Source organism: Eleutherodactylus coqui, chromosome 2 (assembly GCF_035609145.1).
Source record: "Eleutherodactylus coqui strain aEleCoq1 chromosome 2, aEleCoq1.hap1, whole genome shotgun sequence".
Lineage (NCBI taxonomy): Eukaryota > Metazoa > Chordata > Amphibia > Anura > Eleutherodactylidae > Eleutherodactylus > Eleutherodactylus coqui.
The window spans coordinates 45,211,648-45,233,301 of record NC_089838.1 but is presented as its reverse complement, the minus strand read 5'-3'; the positions used below and the strand labels follow the sequence as shown (position 1 = coordinate 45,233,301).

The 21,654-nt window shown below is 64.8% G+C and overlaps 1 protein-coding gene across 3 annotated transcripts in view; it reads right to left on the bottom strand.

Moving 5' to 3' along the window:
* PDE3A (phosphodiesterase 3A) overlaps window positions 1–21,654 on the bottom strand; it is a 142,329-nt gene that overhangs the window by 54,236 nt on the left and 66,439 nt on the right. The gene's annotated exons all lie outside the window — the stretch shown is intronic.

The window sequence follows — 21,654 nt, the reverse complement described above, 5'->3', positions numbered from 1 at the left end:
GCCACAGTGTTCACAGTATATGTAATACACAATGAACATGTCAAATCACATGTAGTACACACAGCATATTTAAAACAGAGACCAAGGGGGAATAAAGCTGCAGCACTTGAGGGACTATGTGCTGATAGCGAAGGAGGGGGATGCAGCTGCAGCACATGAGAGACTATATACTGAGAGAGGAGAGGAAAGGGATGCAGCTGCAGCGTGCAAGAGACTATATGCTGAGAGAGGGGAGTGCAACTGTAGAGCATGAAAGACTATATGCTGAAAGAGGGGGTGAGGGGGATGCAGCTGCAGAGCATGAGAGACTATATGCTGAGAGAGGGAAGGAGGGGGATGCAGCTGCAGAGCATGAGAGACTACATGCTGAGAGAGGGGAGGAGGGGGATGCAGCTGTAGAGCATGAGAGACTATATGCTGAGAGAGGGGAGGAGGGGGATGCACCTGTAGAGCATGAGAGACTATATGCTGAGAGAGGGGAGGAGGGGGATGCAGCTGTAGAGCATGAGAGACTACATGCTGAGAGAGGGTAGGAGGGGGATGCAGCTGTAGAGCTTGAGAGACTATATGCTGAAAGAGGGGGTGAGGGGGATGCAGCTGCAGAGCATGAGAGACTATATGCTGAGAGAGGGGAGGAGGGGGATGCACCTGTAGAGCATGAGAGACTATATGCTGAGAGAGGGGAGGAGGGGGATGCACCTGTAGAGCATGAGAGACTACATGCTGAGAGAGGGGAGGAGGGGGATGCAGCTGTAGAGCATGAGACTATATGCTGAGAGAGGGGAGGAGGGGGATGCAGCTGTAGAGCATGAGGGACTACATGGTTTGAGAGGGGAGGAGGGGGTGCAACTTTTTTTCTCTTTGGGTGCTAGCCTGCATGCTGTAAGAGGGGAAGAGACGCAGGGATGCATCTGATTGAGAGCACACAGCACAGTGCAGACATCATTGTAGGAGGGTTGTGGACAGTGCGGGGGGGCGTCAGGTACAGAAGTTACGCCAATGTCCAGACTATCGCGCGTATCCAGAAGAAGGCGTCACCTCTCCCATAATTACCCTGAACATTCAGCTCACCCACATCCTCTACATGTGACTTCTAAGGTACCCTTTACCCCCCACCCCCACCCCCGGCCACTGTGGCATTAACCCATATATCACCACCAGGGAGGACACAAAGCGAGCAGTAGATTTTATATGACACCAATGAGACTTTCTGTTTTGATCCTTGCCGTTTACGGAAATATTACGCTTGCTCTGGAGTTGCCACAGAAACACCACTGTATACAAGGGAACCAAAATGTGCATCTCATGCAGTAAAACCCCCAACGTGCGCAATTCACCTGCAGTCACTGCAGATGCGGGAGTGTAAGCAGTGGGGTGGGGGACACGTTGTCACAGTCCTATCCCCAGCAGTTGAGCGGTTAAAGACCAGTCGCTCACATTTAATCAATTGGCGTGTAATTAACTTCATAGAGCGCTAGAGCCGTGGCCGCAATTTAATATCCGAAGGAAATCATTAACTAAATGACAGCAGGATTCACTGAACCACCGCTGAACTCCGAGTACACAGGCAACGCCGATAGGAGCTGCGAAGCATCAGGACAGCACTACTTGCAGAAGAGCACCACCTACGGGACAGCACAGTGATAGCACAGCACAACTTATAAAACGGCCCACTGATAGCTCAGCACAACCTACAGGATGATGCAGAGACAAGACAGTGCCATCTACAGGACGGCTCAGAGGCAGAACAGCACCACTTCCAGAAGAGCACCACCTACAGGATGGCCTAGTGACAGGACAGTACCAGCTACAGGGTGGCTCACTGACAGGACAGCGCCACCTACCCGAGGGCTCACTGACAGGACAGCGCCACCTACCCGAGGGCTCACTGACAGGACAGCGCCACCTACCCGAGGGCCCAGTGACAGGACAGCGCCACCTACCCGAGGGCCCAGTGACAGAACAGCGCCACCTACCCGAGGGCCCAGTGACAGAACAGCGCCACCTACCCGAGGGCCCAGTGACAGGACAGCGCCACCTACCCGAGGGCTCACTGACAGGACAGCGCCACCTACCCGAGGGCTCACTGACAGGACAGCGCCACCTACCCGAGGGCCCAGTGACAGGACAGCGCCACCTACCCGAGGGCCCAGTGACAGGACAGCGCCACCTACCCGAGGGCCCAGTGACAGGACAGCGCCACCTACCCGAGGGCCCAGTGACAGGACAGCGCCACCTACCCGAGGGCCCAGTGACAGAACAGCGCCACCTACCCGAGGGCCCAGTGACAGAACAGCGCCACCTACCCGAGGGCCCAGTGACAGGACAGCGCCACCTACCCGAGGGCCCAGTGACAGGACAGCGCCACCTACCTGAGGGCCCAGTGACAGAACAGTACCACTTGCAGAAGAGCGCCACCTCCAGGATGGCCCAGTGACAGGACAGCGCCACCTCCAGGATGGCCCAGTGACAGGACAGCGCCACCTCCAGGATGGCCCAGTGACAGGACAGCGCCACCTCCAAGACGGCCCAGTGACAGGCCAGCGCCACCTACAAGACGGCCAAGTGACAGGACAGCGCCACCTACAAGACGGCCAAGTGACAGGACAGCGCCACCTACTGGACGGCCCAGTGATAGGATGGCGCCACCTACAGGACAGCCAAGTGACAGGTCACCGCCCCCCACAAGACGGCCCAGTGACAGGACAGACACACCTACAGGACAACCCAGTGACAGGACGGCGCAGTAACAGAATGACGCAGAGACAAGACAGCGCCATCTACAGAACAGCCCAGTGACAGGACAGCACCACCTACAAGATGAGGCAGAGAAAGGACAGCGCCATCTACAGGACAGCCTAGTGACAGTACAGCACCATTTGCAGAAGAGCACCACCTACAGGACGGCCTAGTGACAGGACAGCACCACTTACAGGGTGGCCAAGTTACAGGACAGCGCCACCTACAGGATGGCCCAGTGACAGGACAGCGCCACCTCCAGGATGGCCCAGTGACAGGACAGCGCCACCTCCAGGATGGCCCAGTGACAGGACAGCGCCACCTCCAGGATGGCCCAGTGACAGGACAGCGCCACCTCCAGGATGGCCCAGTGACAGGACAGCGCCACCTACAAGACGGCCAAGTGACAGGACAGCGCCACCTACTGGACGGTGCCACCTACAAGAAGGCCAAGTGACAGGACAGCGCCACCTATAGGATGGCCCAGTGACAGGACAGTGCCTTTTGCGAATAGGCGCCACCTACAGGATGGCCCAATGACAGCATGGCGCCATCTACAGGACAGCCCAGTAACAGGACCGCGCCACCTACCGGACAGCTGAGTGACAGGACAGAGCCACCTACAGGAGTGCCCAGAGACAGGACAAGGCAACCTACAGGACGACACATTGACAGGACAGTGCAACCTACAGGACGATGCAGAGACAAGACAGCACCATCTACAGGACGGCCCAGTGACAACACAGTACAACCTGCAAGATGGCGCAATGACAGGACCGCGCCACCAACAGGAAAGCGCAGTGACAGGACAGCGCCACCTACAAGACAGCTCCACTCGCAGAAGAGCACCACCCACAGAACGACCCAATGACAGAACAGCGTCACCTGTAGAAGAGCACCACGTACACAATGGTAAACTGACGGGAGAGCCACCTACAGCAGGGGTCCCCAACCACCGGGCCGCGGACCAGGGCCGGGCCGTTGGGTGTTTAGCGCCGGTCCGCGGCACCGCCAGGAAATTTTGCTCTGCCTTGTGTTTTGTGGCCCGCGGCGTGCGGACGCCACTCACCACTGAAGCGATTACCAGCGGGGGCGCCGCAGCTCCCCGTTGGTAATCGCGCTGATCCCGGCGCACACTGACGTCTGTGCAGCCAGGATTCTCCTCCCCGAGTCCCCTGCTCATTAGTTCTGCAAGAGAGGACTCGGGGAGGAAGCGTTCCGGGCCGACGTCAGGGCAAGCAGACAGAGAACGACAGCAGGGAGGAGGTAAGTATATGGGTTGGGGGGCTGCTTACTACTGGGGGGGGGGGCTTCCTATTACGAGGGGGGTGCTGCCTATTACGGGGGGCTGCCTATTACGGGGGGCTGCCTATTACTGGGGGGGGGGTGCTGCATATTATGGGGGGGCTGTCTATTACGCGGGGCTGCCTATTACTGGGGGGTGGGTGGGGGCTACCTATTACAGGGGAAGGGGCTGCCTATTACTGGGGGGGCTGCCTATTACTGAGGGGGTGGGGGCTACTTACTACTGGGGGGGCTGCCTGTTACGGGGGGGGGGGGGGTGCTGCATATTATGGGGGGGGCTGCCTATTACAGGGGAAGGGGATGCCTATTACTGGGGGGGTGGAGGCTACTTACTACTGGGGGGGCTGCTTATTACTGGGGGGGCTGCGTATTACTGGGGGGGGCTGCCTATTACTGGGGGGGGGCTGCCTATTACTGGTGGGGGTGCTGCATATTATGGGGGGGCTGCCTATTACGGGGGGTGGGTGGGGGCTGCATATTATGGGGGGGGCTGCCTATTACAGGGGAAGGGGATGCCTATTACTGGGGGGGTGGAGGCTACTTACTACTGGGGGGGCTGCTTATTACTGGGGGGGCTGCGTATTACTGGGGGGGGGGCTGCCTATTACTGGGGGGGGGCTGCCTATTACTGGTGGGGGTGCTGCATATTATGGGGGGGCTGCCTATTACGGGGGGTGGGTGGGGGCTGCATATTATGGGGGAAGAGGCTGCCTATTACTGGGGGGGCTGGTTATTACTGGGGGGGTGGGGGCTACTTACTACTAGGGGGCTGCTTATTACTGGGGGGGGACTTCTTATTACTGGGGGGGGACCTGCTTATTACTGGGGGGGTTGCTTACTGGGGGGGCTGTTTATTACTGGGGGGGGCTACTTATTACAGGGGAAGGGGCTGCTTATTACTGGGAAGGGGGCTGCCTATTACTGGGGGGGACCTGCCTATTACTGCGGGGGACCTGCCTATTACTGCGGGGGACCTGCCTATTACGGGGGGGGGGTGGACCTGGGGGTATGGTTATTACTGAGGGGGGGCTACTTATTACTGGGGGGAGAGCTAGTTATTACAGGGGGAGGGGCTGCTAATTACTGAGAGGTGGGGGCTGTCTATTACTGAGGGGGGATAGATTATATACTGCCCTATGTGTGTACTGCCAGGACATTCTAAATGTCATAATTAAATAAGAATGCACTAAATTCCAACCCCCTTCATAACCCCGCCCCATATAACCAAAGCCCCGCCCATGTCCCGCCCAACCCTGCTGGGCCTTGTAAAAATGGTCTTGCTTGAAGTCGGTCCCTGGTGCCAAAAAGGTTGGGGACCACTGACCTACAGGATAGAATAGAACAGTGCCGCCTACAGGATGGTGCAGTGACAGGAGTGCGCCACCTATTGGACAGTGCATAACCTACAGGACGGCAGAGTAACAGGACAGCGCCACCTACAGGACGGCACAGTGACAGGACAGCGACACGAACAGGAAAGCACAGTGAAAGGATAGCGCCACCTACAGGACGATGCAGTGACATGACGGCCCAGTGACAGGACAGCTCAGTAACAGGACGGCACCACTTGCAGAAGAGCACCACCTACAGGACAGTGCAGTGATAGCACAGCACAACTTACAAGACGGCGCAGTGACAGGACAGTGCCACCTACAGGACAGCTCCACTCGCAGAAGAGCACCACCTTCAGGACAGAGCAGTGACAGGACAAGGCCACCTACCAGACAGCCTAGTGACAGGACAGCGCCACCTATCAGACGGCCTAGTGACAGAACAGCGCCAGATGCAGAAGTGCATCACCTACAGGACGGCACAGTGACAGGACAGCGCCATCCACAGGACGACCCAATGACAGGACAGCGCCACCTACAGGATAGGATAGGACAGTGCCACCTACAGGACGGTGCAGTGACAGGATTGCGCCACCTACTGGACAGTGCAGTGTTAGGACAGCATCACGTACAGGACCGCCCAGTGACTGGACAGCGCCACCTACAGGACAGTGCCATTTGCAGAATAGCATCACCTCCAGGACGGCGCAGTGACAGGACAGCACCCCCTACTGTATGGCCCAGTGACAGGACAGCGCCTCCGCAGGACAGTGCAACCTACAGAAGAGCATCTACAGGAATGCATCACAAAAACTTTGGTGCATGTCTTCTTTGTAACCTTACATGTTACAGTTCTCTTCCAGTGGGTGGGGCTTAGTAGAAGGGGTGGAGCCTCCCACATTGCAACAGATTTACTATAACTTACATCAGAAGTGCGTTGCTGGTGCAGATTTAGTTTCCTGGAGCACAGGAGCGAGCGGCACACAACACCCCCGAGCCTGCAAGTACGTTCCAGGACAACTACTCCCCACATCATAGTCTGGTCTATCAGACGTCATCATTTGCGTGGCGGGTGCGGCGTGCAGGGGGTTAGCGCCAGTCACATCTCTGCGTGAGCCAAGACTTGGCAAATGGTTAATGTAAGCTGGGGTAAACACAGGGGGCTCGACGCCGGCACTGAGCGCCATCAACGCGGCGAAGGGTGTCGGCGCGAGTGCGAACTGTTTATAGGTGAGTAAAGTCAGCGCGCCGCTCCTCTCATCCTCGCTGGGTGACATCGCAGTGGTAAACACTGGAAGAAGCACCGCGCAAATTCCTTCCATTAAAATAATAAATAGAGCAGTCAGCGCCGTTATCAGCTGCGAAAAAAACAAAGAGAAGCAGCGACAGATTCCTGCTACATTGTCACAAACCCTCCAGGACGAATACACAGAGAACCAGCTAGTACACAGTGTCTACTCCAGTCACCTCCAGAGCTGCAGTCACTATTCTGCTGGTAGATCCTGTCTTATCCTTCAGTCACTATTCACTATGGAGGATAAGACAGGATGTAACAGCAGAATAGTGTCTGCAGCTCTGGAGGTGACTGGAGGATAAGACAAGACTGTTGGAGGAGTTGCTGTTACTGAGGGGTCAGGATCGCTCTCTGCGTCCCCTATGTTTTGGGGGTGACACAGACAGAAAAAAATGTTAGAGAGCTCATCAACAGGCGGGTTCCCATATCGGAGGGTCGCGCTCCCGCCGTCACTGCGCATATTATTTATAAATATTTGTCTAGTCTGGAATGCCCCGGCCTCAGAATGACCACCATGTCCCCGCCAACAGCCCCTCGGGGAGCACAGCAAGACATGGTAGTCCTGTCGCATCTGAGGGGTTGTCACAGTGTGTCTAGCGATGAAGATACCAGACTGATGTGGTGTGAGTAGGACGAGTTCAGGTTGGGTTAGAGATGGCCTAAATATCTGCAAGTTTACCATAGCGGCTCCACTGGATGACAACTCTGGAGCATGATATCGCATTTAGGCCACTCCCCTTTCCCCAGGTGATGCGAAGAAACACAATAAATGTGGCGCAGTCTGAAAGACTGCTGCACTTATGTGTATTTGTATAGAGTAAGATTAGGGGTTAAAGTCAGAAACGTCGCTGTGCACGTCCTCCACAGTTCCGACATTGTAACAATCCCTCAGCTGTAAGAAATTTTAGTTTGTTTGAAGGATTTGTTTGTTTGTCGTTGGCAGCAAGCAGAGATCTTGAAAATGGTATAGAATAGAAAGATAAGAGGTATCACAAGTATGAGCCCCGATACAGCATTGACCGCCTGCAGAGGGCAGGAGTCAGCAAACCAGGAAGCACAGAGGTCCTAGAAGAGTGAGTGCAGCTCTGGAGGTGACTGGAGAAGAAGACAGGATGTAACAGCAGAACAGTGAGTGCAGCACTGGAGGATAAGACATGATGTAACAGCAGAACAGTGAGTGCAGCTCTGGAGGTGACTAGAGGATGATATAACAGGAGGTCATACTCTATACCTCCAGACCAGATCGTGGCACTTCTCAGGGGTTTACATATTTTGTCAAAATTGGATCACTCTAGCTGGCTCATACACTCTCCAGGCGTGACGGAGTGGACATCATACAATCAAGCTGCTCGCGGTACCGTGTTGGTAAATACTTTTGTGTGAAGACAACAACTATCATTGGAAGATCCCTCCTAAACAATGATGGCGACTAATAATACACAGAGCACGGCCGCCGGAGAGGATGTCTCCGCTGCTTGTATCCTTGGAATAGCCGTCCTGCACGTAGCGAGCAGCTAATTGAGAATGTGACGTCACGCAGTGATTTATGAGCAGCGCGGCTGATGTTTACATTTGAGAGAATTTACTAAAAGAAGCCAAAGTAAACTCTGCGAACTCGGCCGAAAATTCACGTGTTTATAAAACTGCCATTTACCGCAGCGATTAGATATAAACAGACGGACACGAGCCCCGCCCCCGTCTACCTAGAGGCAACTTTGTGACCCGCTGCCGCATACAAGATGAGTGGGTACAATGTAACAATCCCGGGGTAGTTAGGGGGACCGATACAATGTAACTCCTGCAGACTCCTATGAGGCGCAGATGATCGCAACATTGTTTCCATCGGTCTTTAGAGATCACATACCCGCTAGAAACGAGTGTTCCAATCATTGCAGATATTTTAGGGTGCGTAATGACTGTAGGACACAGTACTGATTAGCGTAAGACCGAACTGTTGATAAACGACACATTAGCCTTAGCGGGGATCATCTCAGCAGAAGCCGTTGACAGCCGCCACTCGAGTAATGTCGCCCAACGGCAGTCAACAGCGCCAGATCGAGGAGGCAGCAAAGCATTCTGGGTGGTCACTGTGAACAACAGGGTTAATTCAGGATGTCAAAATCTGCAATGTCCACAACACACTGTGAGGACCCTGTAGGGCACACCGCAGACCCCAGGGCCCCAGCAGCATAGGGCCTCATGTAATGCAATACGAGATGTCTCCAGGAGATTCTACCCAGAGAGTAGGTGCTGCTATAACCTGTCCGCTGGTAAAGTAGGAGGAGCCAAAAGTGAAGACTATAGGCCGCCTGCAGACGTCCGGGTCGGATCCCGGGGGAGGAGGGGAGGAGGAGGAGAGGAGGAGAAGGAGGAGAGGAGGAGAGGGGAGGGAGGAGGAGAGGGGGGGAGGGAGGAGGAGAGGGGGGGAGAAGGGGGGGAGGGAGAAGGGAGAAGGGGGGAGAAGGGAGAAGGGGGGAGAAGGAGAAGGGGGAGAAGGAGAGGAAGGAGAAGGGGGAGAAGGAGAGGAAGGAGAGGGGGGGGAGAAGGAGAGGAAGGAGAGGTGGGGAGAAGGAGAGGGGGGGAGAAGGAGAGGTGGGGAGAAGGAGAGGGGGGGAGAAGGAGAGGGGGGGAGAAGGAGAGGGGGGGAGAAGGAGAGGGGGGGAGAAGGAGAGGGGGGGAGAAGGAGAGGGGGGGAGAAGGAGAGGGGGGGGGAGAAGGAGGGGGGGGAGAAGGAGAGGGGGGGAGAAGGAGAGGGGGGGGAGAAGGAGAGGGGGGGGAGAAGGAGAGGGGGGGGGGAGAAGGAGAGGGGGGGGAGAAGGAGAGGGGGGGGAGAAGGAGAGGGGGGGAGAAGGAGAGGGGGGGAGAAGGAGAGGGGGGGAGAAGGAGAGGGGGGGGAGAAGGAGAGGGGGGGAGAAGGAGAGGGGGGGAGAGGGGGGGGGGGGGAGAAGGAGAGGGGGGGAGAAGGAGAGGGGGGAGAAGGAGAGGGGGGGGGGAGAAGGAGAGGGGGGGGGGGGGGGGGGAGAAGGAGAGGGGGGGGGGGGAAGAAGGAGAGGGGGGGGGAGAAGGAGAGGGGGGGGGAGAAGGAGAGGGGGGGGGGAGAAGGAGAGGGGGGGGGAGAAGGAGAGGGGGGGGGAGAAGGAGAGGGGGGGAGAAGGAGAGGGGGGGAGAAGGAGAGGGGGGGAGAAGGAGAGGGGGGGGGGGGGAGAAGGAGAGGGGGGGGGAGAAGGAGAGGGGGGGGGGGAGAAGGAGAGGGGGGGGGAGAAGGAGAGGGGGGGGAGAAGGAGAGGGGGGAGAAGGAGAGGGGGGGGAGAAGGAGAGGGGGGGAGAAGGAGAGGGGGGGGAGAAGGAGAGGGGGGGGAGAAGGAGAGGGGGGGGAGAAGGAGAGGGGGGGGAGAAGGAGAGGGGGGGGAGAAGGAGAGGGGGGGGGAGAAGGAGACGGGGGGGGGAGAAGGAGACGGGGGAGAAGGAGACGGGGGGAGAAGGAGACGGGGGAGAAGGAGACGGGGGAGAAGGAGACGGGGGGAGAAGGAGAGGGGGGGGAGAAGGAGAGGGGGGGAGAAGGAGAGGGGGGGAGAAGGAGAGGGGGGGGGGGGGAGAAGGAGAGGGGGGGAGAAGGAGAGGGGGGGAGAAGGAGAGGGGAGGAGGGGAGGGGAGGAGGAGAGGGGGGGAGAAGGAGAGGGGGGAGGGGAGAAGGAGAGGGGGGGAGAAGGAGAGGGGGGGAGAAGGAGAGGGGAGGAGGGGAGGGGAGGAGGAGAGGGGGGGAGAAGGAGAGGGGGGAGGAGAGGAGGAGGAGGAGAGGAGGAGGAGAGGGGGGGGGAGGAGGAGAGGAGGAGGAGAGGGGGGGAGGAGGAGAGGAGGAGGAGAGGGGGGGGAGGAGGAGAGGGGGGGAGGAGGAGAGGGGGGGGAGGAGAGGGGGGGGAGGAGAGGGGGGGGAGGAGAGGGGGGGGGAGGAGGAGAGGGGGGGGAGGAGGAGAGGGGGGGGAGGAGGAGAGGGGGGGAGGAGGAGAGGGGGGGGAGGAGGAGAGGGGGGGAGGAGGAGAGGGGGGGGAGGAGGAGAGGGGGGGAGGAGGAGAGGGGGGGGAGGAGGAGAGGGGGGGGAGGAGGAGAGGGGGGGAGGAGGAGGGGGGGGGGGGGGGGGGGGGGGAGAAGGAGAGAGGGGGGGGAGGGAGAGGGGGGGAGGGGGGAGAGGGGGGGAGGGGGGAGAGGAGGGGGGAGAGGGGGGGGAGGGGGGGAGAGGGGGGGGGAGAAGGAGAGGGGGGGAGAGAAGGAGAGGGGGGGAGAGAAGGAGAGGGGGGGAGAGAAGGAGAGGGGGGGGGAGAAGGAGAGGGGGGGAGAGAAGGAGAGGGGGGGGGAGAAGGAGAGGGGGGGGGAGAAGGAGAGGGGGGGGAGAAGGAGAGGGGGGGGAGAAGGAGAGGGGGGGGAGAAGGAGAGGGGGGGGGAGAAGGAGAGGGGGGGAGAGAAGGAGAGGGGGGGAGAGAAGGAGAGGGGGGGAGAGAAGGAGAGGGGGGGAGAGAAGGAGAGGGGGGGAGAGAAGGAGAGGGGGGGGAGAAGGAGAGGGGGGGGGAGAAGGAGAGGGGGGGGAGAAGGAGAGGGGGGGGAGAAGGAGAGGGGGGGGAGAAGGAGAGGGGGGGGGGGGGGGAGAAGGAGAGGGGGGGGGGAGAAGGAGAGGGGGGGGAGAAGGAGAGGGGGGGGAGAAGGAGAGGGGGGGGAGAAGGAGAGGGGGGGGAGAAGGAGAGGGGGGGGAGAAGGAGAGGGGGGGGAGGGGGGGAGAAGGAGAGGGGGGGGAGAAGGAGAGGGGGGGGGGGAGAAGGAGAGGGGGGGGGAGAGGGGGGGGGAGAAGGAGAGGGGGGGGAGAAGGAGAGGGGGGGGAGAAGGAGAGGGGGGGAGAAGGAGAGGGGGGGAGAAGGAGAGGGGGGGAGAAGGAGAGGGGGGGAGAAGGAGAGGGGGGGAGGAGAGGGGGGGAGAGAAGGAGAGGGGGGGAGAGAAGGAGAGGGGGGGGCGAGAAGGAGAGGGGGGGCGAGAAGGAGAGGGGGGGGCGAGAAGGAGAGGGGGGGGCGAGAAGGAGAGGGGGGGGGAGAAGGAGAGGGGGGGGAGAAGGAGACGGGGGGAGAAGGAGACGGGGGAGAAGGAGACGGGGGGAGAAGGAGACGGGGGGAGAAGGAGACGGGGGGAGAAGGAGACGGGGGGGGGAGAAGGAGAGGGGAGGAGGAGAGGGGAGGGGAGGAGGAGAGGGGGGGGGGAGAAGGAGAGGGGGGGGAGAAGGAGAGGGGGGGGAGAAGGAGACGGGGGAGAAGGAGACGGGGGAGAAGGAGACGGGGGGAGAAGGAGACGGGGGGAGAAGGAGACGGGGGGGGGAGAAGGAGAGGGGAGGAGGAGAGGGGAGGGGAGGAGGAGAGGGGGGGAGAAGGAGAGGGGAGGAGGAGAGGAGGAGGAGAGGGGGGGAGGAGGAGAGGGGGGGAGGAGGAGAGGGGGGGGAGGAGGAGAGGGGGGGGAGGAGGAGAGGGGGGGAGGAGGAGAGGGGGGGGAGGAGGAGAGGGGGGGGAGGAGGAGAGGGGGGGAGGAGGAGAGGGGGGGAGGAGAGGGGGGGAGGAGGAGAGGGGGGGAGGAGGAGAGGGGGGGAGGAGAGGGGGGAGGAGGAGAGGGGGGGAGGAGAGGGGGGGAGGAGAGGGGGGGAGGAGGAGAGGGGGGGAGGAGGAGGAGGAGGAGAGGGGGGGAGGAGGAGAGGGGGGGAGGAGGAGAGGGGGGGAGGAGAGGGGGGGAGGAGGAGAGGGGGGGAGGAGGAGAGGGGGGGAGGAGGAGAGGGGGGGGGAGGAGGAGAGGGGGGGGGAGGAGGAGAGGGGGGGGGAGGAGGAGGAGAGGGGGGGAGGAGGAGCAGCAAGATGCAGCTTCTCTCTGTCTGTGAAGCTGCATTCCATGAGAGGGGAGGAGAGGGATGCAGCTTCATGCTGTGAGAGGGGAGGAGGGGGATGCAGCTGCATGCTGTGAGAGGGGAGGAGGGGGATGCAGCTTCTCTCTATGTCTGTAATAATATGTGGGGTTACTAGGAAGAAGAACTGGCGGAGGAGACATCTGATTTGCTGAGAGCACACAGCACAGCACTGATACCATATCAGGAAGGTCCACCCAATCATCAGAACAGAGATGTATAGAAACAGTAAAGGAAGGAGACCATCAACATCCATCAGCTGGGGGGAGTTGCCTAGGTGCTGCAGGATGGATCCCCTCCATTTTTCTTACTTTCCCTGAACTTTCTATCAAGAAAGTCTACTTAGACATGAAGGAGAAATATCAGCCAAAGAAAAGTTTCCCTTCAGAAGCCCCCCCTCGCCCAGTAGGCAGGTGATGGGTGAAGGAGGGGGGGGGGGGGCGGAAGCTTCCAAGATCACGGATCACCACCTGCACTAACATCACCTAAGAGAATCTGGCGCCAACACCTGGAAACATTTAGGAGTGAGCTGTGCCGAGCGTCCGCTACTGATCTGTAGACGTCGTATTGACACAAGAGCTAACTGCCAATAGTATTAACAGAGGATCAAGTGTCAGGAGGAAGCCGACAAAGGGGCTCATTCTCGTCCCTGCGACCCGACCGCCCTGAAGAGAGGAACAAGAGAAACATTTTATTATAAACCCCACAAGTCCAAGAGAAGAAAGTCCTCCCCCCACCCCCCATCTCCTGCTCTCACTATTTGCCCTGCTCCTGTATTTACCCCGTCGCCCGCTCTCTTGCTCCTCTCCTTCTTCCCCCTCTCTTCTGCTGGTATTATACACTCAGCAAAATATCTTCTCACTGCCCTTAATGAAATACTTGGGGGGGAGCGGTGGAGTCCTTCTTCTCTGTAGGAAACCCCACACACTGGAAAAGAAACCAGAATGACACGCGGGGAGGGAGGGGCAGGGGAGGTGAGGGAGGGGTGGTGAGGAAGGGGCGGGAGGTAAGGGAGTGGCAGGCGGAGGGGAGGTAAGGGAGTGGCAGGCGGAGGGGAGGTAAGGGAGGGGCAGGCGGGGGGGAGGTAAGGGAGGGGGAAAGGGGCGGGGGGTGGAGGTGGGAGAGGGGCGGATGGCGTACAAGGAGGCGCAGAAGGAGGCGCAGAAGGAGGGAGGGAGGGGGAGGCGCAGAAGGAGGGAGGGAGGGGGAGGCGCAGAGGGAGGGAGGGAGGGGGAGGCGCAGAGGGAGGGAGGGAGGGGGAGGCGCAGAGGGAGGGAGGGAGGGGGAGGCGCAGAGGGAGGGAGGGAGGGGGAGGCGCAGAGGGAGGGAGGGAGGGAGGGGGAGGCGCAGAGGGAGGGAGGGGGAGGCGCAGAGGGAGGGAGGGGGAGGCGCAGAGGGAGGGAGGGAGGGAGGGTGGGGAAGGCGCAGAGGGAGGGAGGGAGGGAGGGTGGGTGGGTGGGTGGGGAAGGCGCAGAGGGAGGGAGGGAGGGTGGGTGGGTGGGGAAGGCGCAGAGGGAGGGAGGGAGGGTGGGTGGGTGGGGAAGGCGCAGAGGGAGGGAGGGTGGGTGGGTGGGGAAGGCGCAGAGGGAGGGAGGGAGGGTGGGTGGGTGGGGAAGGCGCAGAGGGAGGGAGGGAGGGAGGGTGGGTGGGTGGGGAAGGCGCAGAGGGAGGGAGGGAGGGAGGGTGGGTGGGGAAGGCGCAGAGGGAGGGAGGGTGGGTGGGTGGGTGGGGAAGGCGCAGAGGGAGGGAGGGTGGGTGGGGAAGGCGCAGAGGGAGGGAGGGTGGGTGGGGAAGGCGCAGAGGGAGGGAGGGTGGGTGGGGAAGGCGCAGAGGGAGGGAGGGTGGGTGGGGAAGGCGCAGAGGGAGGGAGGGTGGGTGGGGAAGGCGCAGAGGGAGGGAGGGTGGGTGGGGAAGGCGCAGAGGGAGGGTGGGTGGGTGGGGAAGGCGCAGAGGGAGGGTGGGTGGGTGGGGAAGGCGCAGAGGGAGGGTGGGTGGGTGGGTGGGGAAGGCGCAGAGGGAGGGTGGGTGGGTGGGTGGGGAAGGCGCAGAGGGAGGGTGGGTGGGTGGGTGGGGAAGGCGCAGAGGGAGGGTGGGTGGGTGGGTGGGGAAGGCGCAGAGGGAGGGTGGGTGGGTGGGGAAGGCGCAGAGGGAGGGTGGGTGGGTGGGGAAGGCGCAGAGGGAGGGTGGGTGGGTGGGGAAGGCGCAGAGGGAGGGTGGGTGGGTGGGTGGGGAAGGCGCAGAGGGTGGGTGGGTGGGGAAGGCGCAGAGGGTGGGTGGGTGGGTGGGGAAGGCGCAGAGGGAGGGTGGGTGGGTGGGGAAGGCGCAGAGGGAGGGTGGGTGGGTGGGGAAGGCGCAGAGGGAGGGTGGGTGGGTGGGGAAGGCGCAGAGGGAGGGTGGGTGGGTGGGGAAGGCGCAGAGGGAGGGTGGGTGGGTGGGGAAGGCGCAGAGGGAGGGTGGGTGGGTGGGGAAGGCGCAGAGGGAGGGAGGGAGGGAGGGAGGGTGGGTGGGGAAGGCGCAGAGGGAGGGAGGGAGGGTGGGGAAGGCGCAGAGGGAGGGAGGGAGGGTGGGTGGGGAAGGCGCAGAGGGAGGGAGGGAGGGAGGGTGGGTGGGTGGGGAAAGCGCAGAGGGAGGGAGGGTGGGTGGGTGGGGAAGGCGCAGAGGGAGGGAGGGTGGGTGGGGAAGGCGCGGAGGGAGGGAGGGTGGGTGGGTGGGGAAGGCGCAGAGGGAGGGAGGGAGGGAGGGGAAGGCGCAGAGGGAGGGAGGGTGGGGAAGGCGCAGAGGGAGGGAGGGTGGGGAAGGCGCAGAGGGAGGGAGGGTGGGGAAGGCGCAGAGGGAGGGAGGGTGGGGAAGGCGCAGAGGGAGGGAGGGTGGGGAAGGCGCAGAGGGAGGGAGGGAGGGAGGGGAAGGCGCAGAGGGAGGGAGGGTGGGGAAGGCGCAGAGGGAGGGAGGGAGGGAGGGAGGGTGGGGAAGGCGCAGAGGGAGGGAGGGAGGGAGGGTGGGGAAGGCGCAGAGGGAGGGAGGGAGGGAGGGTGGGGAAGGCGCAGAGGGAGGGAGGGAGGGAGGGAGGGTGGGGAAGGCGCAGAGGGAGGGAGGGAGGGAGGGTGGGGAAGGCGCAGAGGGAGGGAGGGAGGGAGGGTGGGGAAGGCGCAGAGGGAGGGAGGGAGGGAGGGTGGGGAAGGCGCAGAGGGAGGGAGGGAGGGAGGGAGGGTGGGGAAGGCGCAGAGGGAGGGAGGGAGGGAGGGAGGGTGGGGAAGGCGCAGAGGGAGGGAGGGAGGGAGGGAGGGAGGGAGGGTGGGGAAGGCGCAGAGGGAGGGAGGGAGGGTGGGGAAGGCGCAGAGGGAGGGAGGGAGGGTGGGGAAGGCGCAGAGGGAGGGAGGGTGGGGAAGGCGCAGAGGGAGGGAGGGAGGGAGGGAGGGAGGGAGGGTGGGGAAGGCGCAGAGGGAGGGAGGGAGGGTGGGGAAGGCGCAGAGGGAGGGAGGGAGGGTGGGGAAGGCGCAGAGGGAGGGAGGGTGGGGAAGGCGCAGAGGGAGGGAGGGAGGGTGGGGAAGGCGCAGAGGGAGGGAGGGAGGGTGGGGAAGGCGCAGAGGGAGGGAGGGAGGGTGGGGAAGGCGCAGAGGGAGGGAGGGAGGGAGGGGAAGGCGCAGAGGGAGGGAGGGAGGGAGGGTGGGGAAGGCGCAGAGGGAGGGAGGGAGGGAGGGAGGGTGGGGAAGGCGCAGAGGGAGGGAGGGAGGGTGGGTGGGGAAGGCGCAGAGGGAGGGAGGGAGGGTGGGGAAGGCGCAGAGGGAGGGAGGGAGGGTGGGGAAGGCGCAGAGGGAGGGAGGGAGGGTGGGGAAGGCGCAGAGGGAGGGAGGGAGGGTGGGGAAGGCGCAGAGGGAGGGAGGGAGGGTGGGGAAGGCGCAGAGGGAGGGAGGGAGGGAGGGTGGGGAAGGCGCAGAGGGAGGGAGGGAGGGAGGGTGGGGAAGGCGCAGAGGGAGGGAGGGAGGGAGGGTGGGGAAGGCGCAGAGGGAGGGAGGGAGGGAGGGAGGGAGGGTGGGGAAGGCGCAGAGGGAGGGAGGGAGGGAGGGAGGGAGGGTGGGGAAGGCGCAGAGGGAGGGAGCGAGGGGAAGGCGCAGAGGGATGGAGGGAGGGAGGGAGCGAGGGGAAGGCGCAGAGGGAGGGAGGGAGGGAGCGAGGGGAAGGCGCAGAGGGAGGGAGCGAGGGGGCGAGGGGAAGGCGCAGAGGGAGGGAGCGAGGGGGCGAGGGGAAGGCGCAGAGGGAGGGAGCGAGGGGAAGGCGCGGAGGGAGGGAGGGAGGGAGGGTGGGGAAGGCGCAGAGGGAGGGAGGGTGGGGAAGGCGCAGAGGGAGGGAGGGAGGGAGGGAGGGTGGGGAAGGCGCAGAGGGAGGGAGGGTGGGGAAGGCGCAGAGGGAGGGAGGGAGGGAGGGAGGGAGGGAGGGAGGGTGGGGAAGGCGCAGAGGGAGGGAGGGAGGGAGGGAGGGCGGGGAAGGCGCAGAGGGAGGGAGGGAGGGCGGGGAAGGCGCAGAGGGAGGGAGGGAGGGCGGGGAAGGCGCAGAGGGAGGGAGGGCGGGGAAGGCGCAGAGGGAGGGAGGGCGGGGAAGGCGCAGAGGGAGGGAGGGAGGGCGGGGAAGGGAGGGAGGGAGGGAGGGTGGGGAAGGCGCAGAGGGAGGGAGGGAGGGTGGGGAAGGCGCAGAGGGAGGGAGGGAGGGTGGGGAAGGCGCAGAGGGAGGGAGGGAGGGAGGGAGGGTGGGGAAGGCGCAGAGGGAGGGAGGGAGGGAGGGAGGGCGGGGAAGGCGCAGAGGGAGGGAGGGAGGGCGGGGAAGGCGCAGAGGGAGGGAGGGAGGGCGGGGAAGGCGCAGAGGGAGGGAGGGCGGGGAAGGCGCAGAGGGAGGGAGGGAGGGCGGGGAAGGCGCAGAGGGAGGGAGGGAGGGCGGGGAAGGCGCAGAGGGAGGGAGGGAGGGCGGGGAAGGCGCAGAGGGAGGGAGGGCGGGGAAGGAGCAGAGGGAGGGAGGGCGGGGAAGGCGCAGAGGGAGGGAGGGCGGGGAAGGCGCAGAGGGAGGGAGGGCGGGGAAGGCGCAGAGGGAGGGAGGGCGGGGAAGGCGCGGAGGGAGGGAGGGCGGGGAAGGCGCAGAGGGAGGGAGGGAGGGCGGGGAAGGCGCAGAGGGAGGGAGGGAGGGCGGGGAAGGCGCAGAGGGAGGGAGGGAGGGCGGGGAAGGCGCAGAGGGAGGGAGGGAGGGCGGGGAAGGCGCAGAGGGAGGGAGGGAGGGCGGGGAAGGCGCAGAGGGAGGGAGGGAGGGCGGGGAAGGCGCAGAGGGAGGGAGGGAGGGCGGGGAAGGCGCAGAGGGAGGGAGGGAGGGCGGGGAAGGCGCAGAGGGAGGGAGGGAGGGCGGGGAAGGCGCAGAGGGAGGGAGGGAGGGTGGGGAAGGCGCAGAGGGAGGGAGGGAGGGTGGGGAAGGCGCAGAGGGAGGGAGGGAGGGTGGGGAAGGCGCAGAGGGAGGGAGGGTGGGGAAGGCGCAGAGGGAGGGAGGGAGGATGGGGAAGGCGCAGAGGGAGGGAGGGGAAGGCGCAGAGGGAGGGAGGGGAAGGCGCAGAGGGAGGGAGGGGAAGGCGCAGAGGGAGGGAGGGGAAGGCGCAGAGGGAGGGAGGGTGGGGAAGGCGCAGAGGGAGGGAGGGAGGGTGGGGAAGGCGCAGAGGGAGGGAGGGAGGGTGGGGAAGGCGCAGAGGGAGGGAGGGTGGGGAAGGCGCAGAGGGAGGGAGGTAGGGTGGGGAAGGCGCAGAGGGAGGGAGGGAGGGTGGGGAAGGCGCAGAGGGAGGGAGGGTGGGGAAGGCGCAGAGGGAGGGAGGGAGGGGAAGGCGCAGAGGGAGGGAGGGAGGGTGGGGAAGGCGCAGAGGGAGGGAGGGAGGGTGGGGAAGGCGCAGAGGGAGGGAGGGAGGGTGGGGAAGGCGCAGAGGGAGGGAGGGAGGGTGGGGAAGGCGCAGAGGGAGGGAGGGAGGGTGGGGAAGGCGCAGAGGGAGGGAGGGAGGGAGGGAGGGTGGGGAAGGCGCAGAGGGAGGGAGGGAGGGAGGGTGGGGAAGGCGCAGAGGGAGGGAGGGAGGGAGGGTGGGGAAGGCGCAGAGGGAGGGAGGGAGGGAGGGTGGGGAAGGCGCAGAGGGAGGGAGGGAGGGAGGGTGGGGAAGGCGCAGAGGGAGGGAGGGAGGGAGGGTGGGGAAGGCGCAGAGGGAGGGAGGGAGGGAGGGTGGGGAAGGCGCAGAGGGAGGGAGGGAGGGAGGGTGGGGAAGGCGCAGAGGGAGGGAGGGAGGGAGGGTGGGTGGGGAAGGCGCAGAGAAAGGGAGAGAGGGAGGGTGGGGAAGGCGCAGAGGGAGGGAGGGAGGGAGGGAGGGTGGGGAAGGCGCAGAGGGAGGGAGGGAGGGTGGGGAAGGCGCAGAGGGAGGGAGGGAGGGTGGGGAAGGCGCAGAGGGAGGGAGGGAGGGTGGGGAAGGCGCAGAGGGAGGGAGGGAGGGTGGGGAAGGCGCAGAGGGAGGGAGGGAGGGTGGGGAAGGCGCAGAGGGAGGGAGGGAGGGAGGGAGGGAGGGAGGGTGGGGAAGGCGCAGAGGGAGGGAGGGAGGGTGGGGAAGGCGCAGAGGGAGGGAGGGAGGGTGGGGAAGGCGCAGAGGGAGGGAGGGAGGGTGGGGAAGGCGCAGAGGGAGGGAGGGAGGGAGGGAGGGAGGGAGGGTGGGGAAGGCGCAGAGGGAGGGAGGGTGGGTGGGGAAGGCGCAGAGGGAGGGAGGGAGGGTGGGTGGGTGGGGAAGGCGCAGAGGGAGGGAGGGAGGGAGGGTGGGGAAGGCGCAGAGGGAGGGAGGGAGGGAGGGTGGGGAAGGCGCAGAGGGAGGGAGGGAGGGAGGGTGGGGAAGGCGCAGAGGGAGGGAGGGAGGGAGGGTGGGGAAGGCGCAGAGGGAGGGAGGGTGGGGAAGGCGCAGAGGGAGGGAGCGAGGGGAAGGCGCAGAGGGAGGGAGGGAGGGAGGGAGCGAGGGGAAGGCGCAGAGGGAGGGAGGGAGCGAGGGGAAGGCGCAGAGGGAGGGAGGGAGCGAGGGGAAGGCGCAGAGGGAGGGAGGGAGGGAGGGAGGGAGGGTGGGGAAGGCGCAGAGGGAGGGTGGGGAAGGCGCAGAGGGAGGGAGGGAGGGTGGGGAAGGCGCAGAGGGAGGGAGGGTGGGGAAGGCGCAGAGGGAGGGAGGGAGGGTGGGGAAGGCGCAGAGGGAGGGAGGGAGGGTGGGGAAGGCGCAGAGGGAGGGAGGGAGGGTGGGGAAGGCGCAGAGGGAGGGAGGGAGGGTGGGGAAGGCGCAGAGGGAGGGAGGGAGGGTGGGGAAGGCGCAGAGGGAGGGAGGGAGGGTGGGGAAGGCGCAGAGGGAGGGAGGGGAAGGCGCGGAGGGAGGGAGGGAGGGTGGGGAAGGCGCGGAGGGAGGGAGGGTGGGGAAGGCGCGGAGGGAGGGAGGGAGGGTGGGGAAGGCGCGGAGGGTGGGGAAGGCGCAGAGGGAGGGAGGGTGGGGAAGGCGCAGAGGGAGGGAGGGTGGGGAAGGCGCGGAGGGTGGGAGGGAGGGGAAGGCGCGGAGGGAGGGAGGGTGGGGAAGGCGCGGAGGGAGGGAGGGAGGGTGGGGAAGGCGCGGAGGGTGGGGAAGGCGCAGAGGGAGGGAGCGAGGGGAAGGCGCAGAGGGAGGGAGGGAGGGAGGGAGGGAGCGAGGGGAAGGCGCAGAGGGAGGGAGGGAGCGAGGGGAAGGCGCAGAGGGAGGGAGGGAGCGAGGGGAAGGCGCAGAGGGAGGGAGGGAGGGAGGGAGGGAGGGAGGGTGGGGAAGGCGCAGAGGGAGGGTGGGGAAGGCGCAGAGGGAGGGTGGGGAAGGCGCAGAGGGAGGGAGGGAGGGTGGGGAAGGCGCAGAGGGAGGGAGGGAGGGTGGGGAAGGCGCAGAGGGAGGGAGGGAGGGTGGGGAAGGCGCAGAGGGAGGGAGGGAGGGTGGGGAAGGCGCAGAGGGAGGGAGGGAGGGTGGGGAAGGCGCAGAGGGAGGGAGGGAGGGTGGGGAAGGCGCAGAGGGAGGGAGGGAGGGTGGGGAAGGCGCAGAGGGAGGGAGGGAGGGTGGGGAAGGCGCAGAGGGAGGGAGGGAGGGTGGGGAAGGCGCAGAGGGAGGGAGGGAGGGTGGGGAAGGCGCAGAGGGAGGGAGGGAGGGTGGGGAAGGCGCAGAGGGAGGGAGGGAGGGTGGGGAAGGCGCAGAGGGAGGGAGGGAGGGTGGGGAAGGCGCGGAGGGAGGGAGGGAGGGGAAGGCGCGGAGGGAGGGAGGGAGGGGAAGGCGCGGAGGGAGGGAGGGAGGGGAAGGCGCGGAGGGAGGGAGGGAGGGTGGGGAAGGCGCGGAGGGAGGGAGGGTGGGGAAGGCGCGGAGGGAGGGAGGGAGGGTGGGGAAGGCGCGGAGGGAGGGAGGGAGGGTGGGGAAGGCGCGGAGGGTGGGGAAGGCGCGGAGGGTGGGGAAGGCGCAGAGGGAGGGAGGGTGGGGAAGGCGCGGAGGGAGGGAGGGTGGGGAAGGCGCGGAGGGTGGGAGGGAGGGGAAGGCGCGGAGGGAGGGAGGGAGGGTGGGGAAGGCGCGGAGGGAGGGAGGGAGGGTGGGGAAGGCGCGGAGGGAGGGAGGGAGGGTGGGGAAGGCGCGGAGGGAGGGAGGGAGGGTGGGGAAGGCGCGGAGGGAGGGAGGGTGGGGAAGGCGCGGAGGGAGGGAGGGAGGGGAAGGCGCGGAGGGAGGGAGGGAGGGGAAGGCGCGGAGGGAGGGAGGGAGGGAGGGTGGGGAAGGCGCGGAGGGAGGGAGGGAGGGTGGGGAAGGCGCGGAGGGAGGGAGGGTGGGGAAGGCGCGGAGGGAGGGAGGGTGGGGAAGGCGCGGAGGGAGGGAGGGAGGGAGGGAGGGAGCGAGGGGAAGGCGCAGAGGGAGGGAGGGAGCGAGGGGAAGGCGCAGAGGGAGGGAGGGAGCGAGGGGAAGGCGCAGAGGGAGGGAGGGAGCGAGGGGAAGGCGCAGAGGGAGGGAGGGAGCGAGGGGAAGGCGCAGAGGGAGGGAGGGA